We start from the raw sequence: 16,857 nt of genomic DNA, 5'->3' as shown, positions 1-16,857 counted from the left end.
AACCCAATAATAACAGGTAAGAGCGTATTAAGTTCGGCCGGGCCGAATCGCATTTGTCTAGTTCTATGCGCGGTATCTCTTTTTAGGCAAAGAAAGAATATTGAATAAGAACTGTTATGCTGTAGGAGCTATATCAAGTCCGATTCGGACCACAAATGAATGCTGAACATTGTAGAAGTCATTGTGTAATATTTCAGTTCATTCGGATAAGAATTGCGCCTTGTAGGGGCTCAAGAAGCAAAATCGGGAGATCGGCTTTTATGGGAGCTGTATCAAGCTATAGATCGATTCAGACCATATTAGACACGTATGTTAAAGATCATGAGAAAAGCCGTTGTACAAAATTTCAGCCAAATCGGATGAGAATTGCGCCCTCTAGAGGCTGAATAAGTCAAGATCCCAGATCGGTTTATATGGCAGCTATATCAGGTTATGTCCCAATTTGCACCATACTTGGCACAGTTATTGGAAGTTATAACAAAACACCTCATGCAAAATTTCAGCTAAATCAGATGAGAATTGCGCACTCGATTGGCTCAAGAAGTCAAGATCCAAGGTGGGTTCATATGACAGCTAAACCAGATTATGAATCGATTTGAATCATACTTAACACCGTTGTTGCAAGTGATATCAAAACGCTACGTGCAAAATTTCAGTCAAATCGGACAAAAATTGCTCGCTCTATAGGCTCAATGAGTCAAGACCCAAGATCGGTTTATATGGCAGCTATATCAAAAGAGACTCCGATTTGAATCACACTTAACACAGTTGATGCAAGTCATAACAAAACACCATGTGCAAAATTTCAGTCAAATCGGACGATAATTGCGCCCTCTAGAGGCTCAAGAAGTCAAGACCCAAGATCGGTTTATATGGCAGCTATAACAAAACATGGACCGATTTGAATCATACTTAACACAGTTGTTGGAAGTGATACCAAAACACCATGTGCAAAATTTCGCCCTCTAGGGGCTCAAGAAGTCTAGATCCAAGATCGGTTTATATGGCAGCTATAACAAAACTTGGACCGATTTGAATCATACTTAACACAGTTGTTGGAAGTGATACCAAAACACCATGTGCAAAATTTCATTCAAATCGGACAAGAATTGCGCCCTCTAGAGGCTCAAGAAGCCAAGACCCAAGATCGATATATATGACAGCTATAACAAAACATGGACCGATTTGAATCATACTTAGCACAGTCATTGGAAGTCATAACAAAACACCTCATGCGCCCTCTAATGGCTCAAGAAGTCAAGATCCAAGTTGGGTTTATATGTTGGAAGTAATACTAATACACTACGTGCAAATCGGATGAGTATTGCGCCCTCTAGAGGCTCAACAAGTCAAAACCCAAGATCGGTTTATATGGCAGCTATAACAAAACATGGACCGATTTGAACCATCCTTAGCGCACTTGTTGAAAGTGATACCAAACCACCATGTGCAAAATATCAGTCAAATCGGATAAAAATTGCGCCCTCAAGAGGCTCAAGAAGTCAAGACCCAAGATCGGTTTATATGGCAGCTATATCAAAACATGGACCGATTTGAACCATACTTGCCGCAGTTGTTGTAAGTCATACCAAAACACCATGTGCAAAATTTCATTCAAATTGAACGAGAATTGCACCCTCTAGAGGCTTAAGAAGTCAAGACCCAAGATCCGTTTATATGGCAGCTATATCAAAACATGACGGATTTGGCCCATTTTTACTCCCAACCTACCTACACTAATAAAAAGTATTTGTGCATAACTTTAAGCGGCTAGCTTTACTCCTTCAAAAGTTAGCGTGCTTTCGACAGACGGACGGACGGACAGACGGATGGACAAGGCTAGATTGACTTAAAATGACATGACGATCAAGAATATATACACTTTTTTGGGTCTCAGACGCATATTTCGAGGTGTTACAAACAGAATGACGAAATTAGTATACCCCCATCCTATGGTGGACGGTATAACATGAATTTCAAAGACTCATACATTGTATAGTATATTTACGCGATAAAGAAATGAAGGCATTTAAATGTGCGAAAGCAACAACTCCCATAAATAATTTTTTCCTCCCATAGAGAAAATTTCTTAGAAATTTCGTTATTAGAGAAAATTTCTTAGAAATTTTGTTTGTAGAGAAAATTTCTTAAAAATTTTGTCTTTCGAGAAAATTTCTTAGAAATTTTGTCTTTAGAGAAGATTTCTTAGAAATTTTGTCTTTAGAGAAAATTTCTTAGAAATTTTGTCTTTAGAGAAAATTTCTTAGAAATTTTGTCTTTAGAGAAAATTTCTTAGAAATTTTGTTTGTAGAGAAAATTTCTTAGAAATTTTGTTTGTAGAGAAAATTTCTTAGAAATTTTGTCTTTAGAGAAAATTTCTTAGGAATTTTGTCTTTAGAGAAAATTTCTTAGAAATTGTGTCTTTAGAGAAGATTTCTTAGAAATTTTGTCTTTAGAGAAAATTTCTTAGAAATTTTGTCTTTAGAGAAAATTTCTTAGAAATTTTGTCTTTAGAGAAAATTTCTTAGAAATTTTGTCTTTAGAGAAAATTTCTTAGAAATTTCGTCATTAGAGAAAATTTCTTTGAAATTTTGTCTTTAGAGAAAATTTCTTAGAAATTTTGTCTTTAGAGAAAATTTCTTAGAAATTTTGTCTTTAGAGAAAATTTTTTAGAAATTTTGTCTTTGTCTTTCTGAGACAAAGAAGGAGATTAACGCCATCTCTGATGATGGCAAAATCCGCATCGTTTGGTTGCCGGGCCATAACGGAGTAAGGGGAAATGAAAGGGCAGACGATTTGCCGTTGAAGGCCAGAGGACTGGAGGCCACCGTAGCGCAGAAGTTAGAATGCCCGCCTATGACGCTGAACGCCTGGGTTCGAATCCTGGCGAGACCATCAGAAAAATTTTTTCAGCTGTGGTTTTCCCCTCCTAATGCTGGCAACATTTCTGAGGAACTATGCCATGTAAAACTTCTCTTCAAAAAGGTGTCGCACTGCATGTAAAACTTCTCTCCAAAGTGGTGCCGCACTGTTGTATGCCGTTCGGACTCTGCTATAAAAAGGAGGCCCCCTATCATTGAGCTTAAACTTTAATGGGACTGCACTCATTGATATGTGAGAAGTTTGCCCCTGTTCCTTAGTGAAATGTTCATGGGCAAAATTTGCATTTATTTGTTTTGCCAGAAGACTGCCGTCAATAAACTTGGTTAACCCTAAGCCTTTCGGGTCGACGCAGTCCGAGTTGAGTGAGTGGGCTACAAATACGCATGCAAGATTGTGGAACAGCGAAACGGTCGGTAGGACGGCGAAAATCCTATGGGGGGATTCAGATCGTGAGAAGACGAGGCTATTGGTGAAAGGAAGCAAGAAGGAAGTCAGCATAGCTAGCATAACGGGACACGAGCTCACTTATGTAAAATCGGTGCGGCAAGTGATAGCATGCGGGGAAGATGATGAGACTTTGGACCATTTCTTTTGTCATTGCCCGGCTTTCGCGTCTAACACATACCGACAATTAGGTGGGGACATAATACCAGACATGAACAAACTTAGGAGAGTGGTATTGAAAACAATTAAGGATTTTGTAAGAAGCACGGAATTCCTAACATAAAATTTTCTTTTTAAAGGTTACTTTGTAGTTTTTAGTGCGCACAACAAGCCGATTACTGGCTTAGGTGTATGTCCAGAGTGGCATGGGGATGATTAACGTATGCACCCTCTTTCCAACCTAACCTAACCTACAAAAAACTCTGTTGTTAATAATATTTTTTAAAGAGACTCCCAATCTGGGCAATCAAAATGTTCTACTTTACCATGACTAAACAGTAGCACATACGTCAAGAATTATCGTAAATAGCAGCAAGTTCTTATAATTAGATTTGTTTCAGAGCTGTAAATGCAGTTGTAATTTACCTGAAATGAAAAGAAAAAAGTTTAAATGTAATATGTGAAAAATAAGTTCGGCCGTGCCGAATCTGTTGTTCCCACCACCATGGATTCCGCTAAAATTCCCGATTTAAGCGGAATCCATTGACTGAATATCCCAAATCGGCAGAGCTGGCAATACAAGCGCAATATTGGAATATGGTGCTATGTGGACCACATTCGGTATGGACATTGAGGGATTTGTCCAACTCAATGTTCAAATTTTCGGCTAAATCGGAAAAAATAAAATTTTTGTGTTCCCATATGGCAACACCAGGTCGATAGGTGTTAATACGACAGCTTAAACAAGTTTTTTTTTCAGGGACTCTACAAAAGTAGAACAATAGGGACAGCAAACGACTCAATATCTTTTGCCGCTCTTTTGACATATATTTTCAGCAAGGTTTGTCATTTCATGATGGACAGATGTACGAGCCAACAAGGAGTCGAAATTATTAAAATTTACTACCGAAATTCGGTGTCAGTGGCCTCATCGTTTTCATCAAAAAATCATCTGCAGCGATGAGGCTAATTTCTGGCTGAATGGCTTCGTCTATTAGCAAAATATGCGTTACTGGTCACACACATACTCCATAAGTCATTACTGCATCCCGAAAAAAGTATGGTTGGGTGCGGTTTATGGGCCGGCGGCGTCATTGGGCCGTACTTCTTCCGCGATGTTTAACACCGGCACGTAACTGTAAATGGAAATCGCTACCGTTCAATGACAACAGAGTATTTTTAACCCCAAAAGGATGATATTGACTTGCAGGACATATGGTTCCAACAGGACTGCACCATAAGCCACACAGCGAATGTCACAATCAATTCATTTGAAACTAAGTTTGGACATATGGTTCCAACAGTTGGCAACCAAGTTTGGGGAAAATGTTATCTCACGAAATGGTTAAGTCGATTGGTCGCCCCAGTCGTGCAATTTGACGCCGCTAGACCATTTCCTGGTGAGCTATTGTACATGAAGTCTATGGTCTATGCCAACAAGCTAGCGACATCTGATGAACTTCGTACTAATATAGAACGGGAAATTGCAGCAGTATCGGTCGATTTATGCTGGAAAACCGTCGAAAATTATGTTCAGCGTCTGAACTTATTTTGTTTTACTTAAAAAAAAAACTTTTTAGCGCTCTTATTGAAAAACCCGTCACCATACAGAATATCCCTGAAGCCAAGTTTTCAGCCTCGACCAACATCTTAACTGTTAACCAAATCACAAAATTTTTTTGTCCATAAGCAGGCTAAGTTCGAAATAGGCTATACTGGACTATATCTTGATATAACCCCCATATAGACCGATCCAGCGATTAAAGGTCTTAGACCCATAGAAGCCACATTTATTTTTCGATTTTGCTGAAATTTGGGACAGTGAGTTATGTTAGGCCATTCGATATATCTCTGTGATTTGGCCCTGATAGGTCCAGATTTGGATATAGCTGTCATAAAGACGGATCTCTCGATTTAAGGTCTTGGGCCCATAAAAAGTGCATTTCTTGTTCAATTTCGCCAAAATTTTGGACAGTGAGTTGTTTTAGGCCCTTTGACATATTTCTGAAATTTGGCTCAGATCAGTTCAGATTTGGATATAGCTGCCCTATAAACCGATCTCTCGATTTAAGGTTTTGGGCCCATAAAAGCCGCATTTATTGTCTGATTTTGCCTACATTTGGGACAGTTATGTAGGCTCTTCGACATCTTTCTGCAACTTGGCCCAGATCGGTCCAGATTTGCATATAGCAGCCATATAGTCCGATCTTGGCCCCATAAAAGGCGCATTAATAATCCGATTTCGGCTTTTCGACATCCGTGTCGTATATGGTTGAGGTCGGTCTTTATTTGGATAGCTACCACAAAGGCCTTTATTTTGTTTTACAAAATTTAACAACGACTTGTACTTATTAGACCACTCAATGTCCGTGCCGAATTTGGGCCAAATTGGACCATATTTCAATATAGCTGCTATGGGGACATAAATTATGCATTTTCATTGGATTAAGACGAAAGTTTGTTCACATATATACCCGAGGTGGTGGGTATCCAAAGTTCAGACCGGCCGAACTTAACTCCTTTTTACTTGTTTGTTTTAATATATTTTGGGTTGCCCAAAAAGTAATTGCGGATTTTTTAAAAGAAAGTAAATGCATTTTTAATAAAACTTAGAATGAACTTTAATCAAATATACTTTTTTTGCACTTTTTTTCTAAAGCAAGCTAAAAGTAACAGCTGATAACTGACAGAACAAAGAATTCAATTACAGAGTCACAAGCTGTGAAAAAATTTGTCAACGCCAACTATATAAAAAATCCGCAATTACTTTTTGGGCAACCCAATACATAGACTACACTTGAAAACTTTTCTATGCTTCATATAGAAAAATATTAATATTTTTGTTTTTCATTACATTTTTATTTTCAGTGAAACATGTGCCGCTCAAGAGGGAGAAACAAGTCCGCTTAATTTGTTTAGTAAAGGTAAGATTCATTTACTTGCTGTTTTTATATATTTAAATACTTTCTCTTAACAATGGGCAAAATTTTCAAAATCTAGAGTATTCGTGCGTAAGTTAAGGACATTTATCAGCTCTATTGTGTTCTCCATGCCACCTGTTGGCCGGCATAAAGTACATTCCCTGCTCATTTGTAGTATATTTAGTCAAAACGCTTAGAGGAAACCCTATCAAAGTTAAGGTTGCCACTACAAGTGTGAATTTTCTTTTTCCCGTCTTTTTTTTATTTCCCAGTAAATCTGGAAATATTATTCAATCGCGGGATTTACCAGAAATTCCAGCTCTTTTCAAGTGCTAATTATCCTTTATGATCCGGTTGCAAGACCTTAGATCGAGAGATCGGTCTATATGGCAGCTATATCCAAATCTGAACCGATCTGGGCCAAATTACAGAAGGATGTCAAAGGGCCTTACACAACTCACTGTCCCAAATTTCAGCAAAATCGGTTAACAAATGCATCCTATATGGGTGCATAATTCACTGTCCTAAATGTAGGCAAAATCGGGCAATAAATGCGCCTTTATGGGCCCAAATCCTTAAATCGAGAGATCGGTCTATATAGCAGGTATATCCAAATCTTGACCGATCTGGGCCAAATTGAAAAAGGATGTCGAAGGGCCTAACACAACTCACTGTCCTAAATTTCAGCAAAATCGGATAATAAATGTGGCTTTTATGGGCCTAAGACCATAAATCGGCAGATCGGTCTATATGGGGGCTATATTAAGATAAAGTCTGATATAGTCCATCTTTGAACTTAAGCTGCTTATGGATAAAAGAAGAATCAGTGCAAAATTTCAGCTCATTATCTCTATTTTTAAAGACTGTAGCGTGATTTCAACAAACAGACGGGCAGACAGACGGACGGACATGGTTAGGTCGTCTTAGATTGTTACGGTGATCCAGAATATATATTCTTTATATGGTCGGAAATGGATATTTCGATGTGTTGCAAACGGAATGTCAAAATGAATATACTACCATCCTTTGGTGGTGGGTATAAAAAACTAGGAAAAGCATGCTAAGTTCCGCCGGGCCGAAACTTGGGAACCCACCACCTTGGATTCACGATAGCGGCCGAACGCATAAAGCTAGCCGCTTGAAATTTTGTACAAATACTTGCTATTAATGTAGGTCGTTGTGGATTTCAATTGGGCCATATCGGCTCAGATATAGATATAGCTGCCATATAAACCGATCTCCCGATTTGACTTCTTGAGTCCTTGGAAGACGTAACTTTTGTCCCATTTTGCTGAACTTTTGCAAGTAGCGTTCTGATATGACATCCAAACACTGTTCCTAGTACGGTCCAAATCGGTCTATAACCTGATATAGCTCCCATATAAACCAATCTCCCGATTTGACCTCTTGAGCCCTTACAAGCTGCCATTTTTTTCGAATTCGCTGAAATTTTGCACAAAGTTTTCTGTTGGGACTTCCAGCAACTGAGCCAAGTCAAATCGATCTTTAACTTTATATAGTTCCTATGTAAACCATCTCCCGATTTGACTTCTTAAGCCCTTACAAGCCCCAATTTTTGTACGATGTTGCTTTGTACGTTGTCTATAACCTCATATAGCTTCCATGTAAACCCATCTCCCGATTTGACTCCTTGAGCCCTTACAAGCCTCAATTTTTGTCCGATTTGGCTGAAATTGAGCATGTAGTGTTATGTCATGACTTCCAACCACCGTGTCTAGTACGGTCCAAATCGGTCTATAACCTGATATAGCTCCCATATAAACTGATCTCCCGATTTGACCTCTTGAGCCCTTACAAGCCGTCGTTTATATCCGATTTGGCTGAAATTTTGTATGTAGTGTTCTGTTATGACTTCCAACAACTATGCCAAGTTCGGTTTGAATCGGTCTAAAACCCGATATAGCTCCCATATAAACCGATCTCCCGATTTGACTTCTTGAGCCCCTGGAAGCCGCACTTTTTGTCCGATTTGGGTGAAATTTTGCATGTGGTGGTCTATTGTGACTTTCAACGACTGTGCCAACTGTACGGTCCAAATCGGTCTATGACCTGATATAGCTCCCATATAAACCGATCTCCCGAGTTGACTACATGATCACCTGGAAGCCATAATTTTTGTCCGATTCGACTGAAATTTAACACATCGTGCCTTGTTTTGACTTCCAATAAATATATACCAGGTACGGTCCATATCGGTTTATGACCTGATATAGCTGCCATATAAACCGATCTGGGGTCTTGACTTCTTGAGCCTCTACAGGGAGCAATTCCTATCCGATTTGGCTGAAATTTTGCACGAGGTGTTTTATTATGACTTCCAACAACTGTGCTGAGTGTGGTTCAAATCAGTCCATAACCTGATATAGCTGCCATATAAACCGATCGGGGGTCATAGTGTACTGTTATGACTTCCAATAATTGTGCCTAGTATGATCCGTATCGATCTTTAACCTGATATAGCTCCCACATAAACCGATCTTAAAAGCCGCAATTTTCCAACAATTGTGCCAAGTGCGGTCCAAATCGGTCTACAACCAGATATAGCAGCAATATTTTAGCAAAATTCATGTTGGTGGGTTCCCAAGGTTCGACCCGGTCGAACTTAGCACGGTTTTACTTGTCTTCTTAATCCTTTCAATTTTTGTTTTTTCTTCTCGAGTGTATATTGCGATTTGTTTTGTCAATTATATCGTTAGTCAACAGACTGACAGACAGACAAACTGTCTGTCTGTCTGCCTGTTTGTTTGCCTATGTAGCCTATACCGGCAAATGAAATGTTAAACATGCATAAAATCCCATAGATTTCTGCCTCTATGACGTGACATGATAACATCAAAACAACTGTTACAAAGACAATAATCGAGTATTAGTGAGTGACTGCTGCTAAAGCATGAGCACGTGCACAACTTTCTCTGTGTTGTTAGTCGGCATTTGCGGGGTTAAAGGGTGACAACTGAAAAAGGGTTTTCCGTTGTGTAGGAAAACTAACCTCCTTCCCAGTTATCCTATAACTGTTGTTATCGTTGTTGTTTGTTAGTGTTGTTGCTATCGCTGCCATTACGGGGCGTAATATGGTAATTTAATGATAAATGAACTTATAATTTGTTTAGTTTTAATGCTGACTTTAACTGATAATAATCATGGCTTTTGCATATTTGTTGTTGTTACACCCTACACCACTACTGTGGTACAGGGTATTGTAACATAGTGAATTTGGTTGTAACACCCAAAAGCAAGAGAGATAGGCCCATTGATTAGTATAACGATCGACTCAGAATCACTGAATCACAGTGACTGATTCTAATCTGATTCGATTTAGCTATGCCCGTCTGTCTGTCCGTCTGTCTGTCTGTCCGTCCGTCTGTCCATGTTAATTTGTGTGCAAAGTACAGGTCGCAGTTTTCATCAGATCGCTTTCAAATTTGGTACAGGCGTGTTTTTCGGCCCAGAGACGAAGCCTAATGAAATTGGAAAAAATCGGTTAAGATCTGGATATAGCTTCCACATATATGTTCGTCCGATTTTCAGTAATAATGCCATAAAATAGTCATTTGTTGACGGATTCTCTCATAATTTGGCAGGAAGGATTTTCTTATGACTCTCATTATTACTGGTGAGTTTCATGGAAATCGGTTCAGATTTAGATATAGCTCCCATATAGATGTTCGTCCGATTTTCAATAATAATGCAATACAATGGTCATTTGTTAACCGATTCTCTCGAAATTTGGCAGGAGGGATTTTCTTATGACTCTCAATATTACTGGTGAATTTTGTAGAAATCGGCCCAGATTTTGATATAGCTCTCATATATATATATATATATATATATATATATATATATATATATCGCCCGATTTTAACTTCTAGAGTCACAGCAAGCGAATTTATTGACCCATCTTGCCAAAATATTGCACAACGCTTTCCTCGACGACTGCCACAGTATCTGAGGAGTTTGCTCGAAATCGGTTCAGATTTAGATATAGCTCCCATATAGATGTTCGGCCGATTTTCAGTAATAATGCAATAAAATGGTCATTTGTTAACCGATTCTCTCGAAATTTGGCAGAAAGGATTTTGTTATGACTCTCAATATTACTGACGAAATTCATGGAAATCGGTCCAGATTTAGATATAGCTCTCACATATATATATCGCCCGATTTTAACTTCTAGAGTCACAGCAAGCGCATTTATTGACCCATCTTGCCAAAATTTTGCAAAATGCTTTCCTCGACGGCAGCCCCAGTATCTGAGGAGTTTGCTCGAAATCGGTTCAGATTTAGATATAGCTCCCATATATATGTTCGTCCGATTTTCAGTAATAATGCAATAAAATGGTAATTTGCCAACCGATTCTGTCGAAATTTGGCAGGAAGTACATTCTCTTGACTCTCAATATTACTGGTGAATTTTGTAGAAATCGGTTCAGATTTAGATATAGCTGTCATATATGTATATCGCAAGATTTTCACCCCAAGAACCACTGCAAGCACATTTATTGACCAATCTTGCCAAAATATTGCACGACGCTTTCCTCGACGACTGCCACAGTATCTGAGGAGTTTGCTAGAAATCGGTTCAGATTTAGATATAGCTCCCATATAGATGTTCGGCCGATTTTCAGTAATAATGCAATAAAATGGTCATTTGTTAACCGATTTTCTCGAAATTTGGCAGGAGGTACTTTCTCTTGACTCTCAATATTACTGACGAAATTCATGGAAATCGGTCCAGATTTAGATATAGCTCTCATATATATATATATATATCGCCCGATTTTAACTTCTAGAGTCACAACAAGCGCATTTATTGACCCATCTTGCCAAAATTTTGCAAAATGCTTTCCTCGACGTCAGCCCCAGTATCTGAGGAGTTTGCTCGAAATCGGTTCAGATTTAGATATAGCTCCCATATGGATGTTCGGCCGATTTTCAGTAATAATGCAATAAAATGGTCATTTGTTAACCGATTTTCTCGAAATTTGGCAGGAGGTACTTTCTCTTGACTCTCAATATTACTGACGAAATTCATGGAAATCGGTTCAAATTTAGATATAGCTCTCATATATATATATCGCCCGATTTTAACTTCCAGAGTCACAACAAGCGCATTTATTGACCCATCTTGCCAAAATTTTGCAAAATGCTTTCCTCGACGTCAGCCCCAGTATCTGAGGAGTTTGCTCGAAATCGGTTCAGATTTAGATATAGCTCCCATATAGATGTTCGGCCGATTTTCAGTAATAATGCAATAAAATGGTCAATTGGTAACCGATTCTCTCGAAAATTTGCAGGAAGGATTTTCTTTTGACTCTCAATATAACTGGTGAAATTCATGGAAATCGGTTCAAATTTAGATATAGCTCTCATATATATATATCGCCCGATTTTAACTTCCAGAGTCACAACAAGCGCATTTATTGACCCATCTTGCCAAAATTTTGCAAAATGCTTTCCTCGACGTCAGCCCCAGTATCTGAGGAGTTTGCTCGAAATCGGTTCAGATTTAGATATAGCTCCCATATAGATGTTCGGCCGATTTTCAGTAATAATGCAATAAAATGGTCAATTGGTAACCGATTCTCTCGAAAATTTGCAGGAAGGATTTTCTTTTGACTCTCAATATTACTGGTGAATTTTGTAGAAATCGGTTCAGATTTAGATATAGCTGTCATATATGTATATCGCCAGATTTTCACCCCAAGAGCCACTCCAAGCGCATTGTTTGACCAATCTTGCCAAAATTTTGCACAATGCTTTCCTCGACGGCAGCCCCAGTATCTGAGGAGTTTGCTCGAAATCGGTTCAGATTTAGATATAGCTCCCATATATATGTTCGTCCGATTTTCAGTAATAATGCAATAAAATGGTCAATTGGTAACCGATTCTCTCGAAAATTTGCGGGAAGGATTTTCTTATGACTCTCAATATTACTGGTGAATTTTGTAGAAATCGGTTCAGATTTAGATATAGCTGTCATATATGTATATCGCCAGATTTTGACCCCAAGAGCCACTGCAAGCGCATTGTTTGATCAATCTTGCCAAAATTTTACACAACGCTTTTCTCGACAACTACCACATTATCTGAGAAGTTTGCTCGAAATCGGTTCAGAATTAGATATAGCTCCCATATATATGTTAGTCAGATTTTTGGTAATTTGTCATAATGTTGTCAATTGTCAACCATAGTTTTTACAGTTTGAACATATTTGCTCGCCGAGATTCATCAAAATTGGTTCAGCATTGGATATAAGTCCCACATTATACTTATAGGGTAGGTGTAGGGTATTATACAGTCGGCACCGCCCGACTTTTGCCCTTCCTTACTGGTTTTTGTTTATGTTTTTTTTTTTATTTCACCATACGACCTTAATTATGACGTTTTTTTTTCTGTCAATGTGTAAGTGTGTGTCTGTGTGTGTGTGTGAATGGGTTTTGACAATTCTCATTATTTTCACAAAAAATAATTGCCAAGATTATTGGCTTCTCCGAACTAGCCATGCGAATGGCAACGATAAGAACTTAAAGGATATTCATGTTGACATTATGCTGTCATTGCCAGCAATCATTGCTCAATTCAAATCTTATGACATACGGTATGTGGTTGTGGTAAATAGTTGTTGTTGTTGTTTTTTTTTTGTTTTTCGTCATTGCCATTTTACATTTAAATCGCATTATCCTTAATTAGTGTCTACGAATTATGATTATGATAGATGCTGGTTATTGAATTTGACTGCATGTGGGCAAATCGATGGAAAGTTGTCAAATGTTAAGAATTTAAAGTTTAATATGAAGACTTGGTTTACAAAGATAATCGTTAACATATTTTAAAGCGTTTAAAATGCTGTGACAATGGTTTCGAAGTCAAACAAGTAAGAGCGTGCTAAGTTCGGCCGGGCCAAATCCTATATACCCTCCACCATGGATCGCATTGGTCGAGTTCTATGCGCGGTATCTCTTTTTAGGCAAACAAATAATATTGAATAAGAAATGTTATGCTATTGGAGCTATAACAAGTTATTGTCCGTTACGGACGGTAAATGAATGCTGAACATTGTAGAAGTCATTGTGTAATGTTTCAGTTCATTCGGATAAGAATTGCGCCTTGTAGGGTCTCAAGAAGCAAAATCGGGAGATAGGTTTATATGGGAGCTGTATCGAGCTATTGATGGATTTAGACCATATTAGACACGCATGTTAGAGGTCATGAGAGAAGCCGTTGTACAAAATTTCAGTCAAATCGGATGAGAATTGCGCCCTCTAGAGGCTCAAGAAGTCAAGATCCCAGATCGGTTTAGATGACAGCTATATCACAACATGGACCGATTTGAACCATACTTGGCGCAGATATTGGAGGTGATACCAAAACACCACGTGCAAAATTTCAGTCAAGTCGGACGAGAATTACGCCATCTAGAGGCTCAAGAAGTCAAAATCCCAAATCGGTTTATATGACAGCTATACCAGATTATGAACCGATCTAAATCATACTTAACACAGTTGTTGGAAGTGATAACAAAACACCACGTGCAAAAATTCAGTCAAATCGGATAAAAATTGCGCCCTCTAGAGGTTTAAGAAGTCAAGACCCAAGATCGGTTTATGTGGCAGCTATATCAAAACATGGGCTGATTTAAACCAGTTATTAACGCAGTTATTGAAAGTAATACCAAACCACCACATGCAAAATTTCAGTCAAATCGGATGAAAATAGCGCCCTCTACAGGCTCAAGAAGTCAAGACCCAAGATCGGTTTATATGGCAGATATATCAAAACATAGACCGATTTGAACCATACTTAGTGCAGTTATTGGAGGTGATACCAAAACACCATGTGCAAAATTTCAGTCAAATCGGATAATAAATGCGCCCTCTAGAGGTTCAAGAAATCAAGACCCAAGATCGGTTTATAAGCAGCTATTTCAGGTTATGTTCCGATTTGAACCATACTTATCGCAGTTATTGGAAGTGATACCAAAACATCACGTGCAAAATTTCAGTCACAGCGGATAAAAATTGCGCCCTCTAGAGGCTCAAGAAGTCAACACCCAAGATCGGTTTATATGGCAGCTATATCAAAACATGGACCGATTTGGCCCATTTACAATCCCATCCGACCTACACTAATAAAAAATATTCGTGCAAAATTTCAGGCGGATAGCTTTACTCCTTTGAAAGTTAGCGTGCTTTCGACAGGACGGACGGACGAAAGGACGGACGGAAGGACGGACGGAAGGACGGACGGAAGGACGGACGGAAGGACGGACGGAAGGACGGACGGACGGAAGGATGGACGGACGGACGGACGGACGGAAGGACGGATGGACGGACGGACGGAAGGACGGACGGAAGGACGGACGGAAGGACGGACGGAAGGACGGACGGACGGAAGGACGGACGGAAGGACGGAAGGACGGACGGAAGGACGGACGGAAGGACGGACGGACGGAAGGACGGAAGGACGGAAGGACGGACGGACGGAAGGACGGACGGACGGAAGGACGGACGGACGGAAGGACGGACGGACGGAAGCACGGACGGACGGAAGGACGGACGGACGGACGGACGGAAGGACGGACGGACGGACGGACGGACGGACGGAAGGACGGACGGACGGACGGAAGGACGGACGGACGGAAGGATGGACGGACGGACGGACATGGCTAGATCGACTCTATGGGGTCTCAGACGCATATTTCGAGGTGTTACAAACAGAATGATGAAATGAGTACGGACGGACATGGCTAGATCGACTCTATGGGGTCTCAGACGCATATTTCGAGGTGTTACAAACAGAATGATGAAATGAGTATTCGAAACCATTCCTTCAGCGTCATAGGCGTCCATACTAACCCCTGCTCCTGTGGTGGCCTCCAACAAAGAGCCATTATTAATCTAACAAAAATGAAAATATTTGAGTATTAATTTCTAATAAATCAAAATGTTAACATATGCACCATTTTGCGCTATCAAGAAGCTAAATTCAACTAAACTTTTATTTGGCAAATGCACAAATTCCCTGGAAATTGATAGCCTATACGTTCGTTCTAGCACCTGACATAAAACATCTGGCATTGCGTAGTAACAACAAGTCGTGTAAAGGAGATGATGCTTATATTAGGTGATTTTTATATAAAGGGGCTCTTTTTCTTTTCATCGTGAGATCATTTGCGCTCCAACTGTTTGTGTAGTGGTTGTTTATAGAGCGTTAATGTACACACGAGTTTCGGGAATCGGATATAAATATTGGGGTGAAAGATTTTTATCTACGATGGCCTTCATATACCCAAAATGAACAGCTGATATGCGAAGCAATTCCTTAGAACGCTAGTGACACATGCCTTATCTGCTGAATCGCATTGGGTATGCAAGCGGAGTCGTTCAAGTTAAACTTTGACTTAATTTGAAATGAAGAATTTCGAACTATGGCAAGACATATTAGAGTCATAGAGAAAATCGTAAAGTACATATAGTCTTGAAATTCTCGACGTTCTGATAGCGGTCGAAAGTGTAATGGTAGCCGCTTAAAAATTTTGCGCAAATACTTAGTATTGCTGTAGGTCGTTGAGGACTGCAAATGGGCTATATCGGTTCAGATTTAAATATAGCTCACATATAAACCGATTTGACTTCTTAAGCCCGTGGAAGCCATTATTTTCATCTAATTTGGCTGAAATTTTGCACATAATGTTCTGTTATGTCTTCCAACAACTATGCCAAATACGGTCCATGGTTTTGGATTCTCAATATTCGGCTTGGCCGAACTTAGCACGCTTTTATTTGTTTACCACTCTTTTGACATTTCTCTACAGTATGGTTTGCCGTTTCTTGATGGAAAGATGAACGAGCCAACAATGGGTCGAAATTATTCAAAATTTACTACCGAAATTTGGAGTCACTGAACCCAACGCTATAGGCTTCAGCGATAAGCAAAATATGTGTTATTTGTCAGAGACCAATCCACACGTCATTATTGCATCCCAAAAAAATTATGGTTTGGTGCGGTTTATGGGCCGGCGGCATCATTGGGCCGTACTTCTTCCGTGATGATTAAGACCGGCACGTTATTGTGAATGTGTATCGCTTCCGTTCGATGATAACATAATATTTTTGGCCCCAATAGGATGATATGGACTTGGAGAACATGTGGTCCGCGCCACAAGGCACACAGCGATTGTGTCATAATCAAATTATTGAAAACCAAGTTTTGAGAATGTGTTATCTCATGAAACAGTCCAGTCGATTTGACGCCGTTATACTATTTCCTGTGGGACCACGTCAAGTCTATAGTGATGCCAACATGCCAGCGACAATTGATGAACTATGCACGAATATCGATCCCGGAATTGCAGTATTAACGGCCGATTTATGCTTGAAAACCGTCGAAAATTGGGTCCAGCGTCTGGTGGTCATGCAACAGAAATCGA

The sequence above is a fragment of the Stomoxys calcitrans genome, chromosome 1 (assembly GCF_963082655.1).
Source record: "Stomoxys calcitrans chromosome 1, idStoCalc2.1, whole genome shotgun sequence".
Lineage (NCBI taxonomy): Eukaryota > Metazoa > Arthropoda > Insecta > Diptera > Muscidae > Stomoxys > Stomoxys calcitrans.
This window is presented reverse-complemented; position numbering follows the sequence as displayed.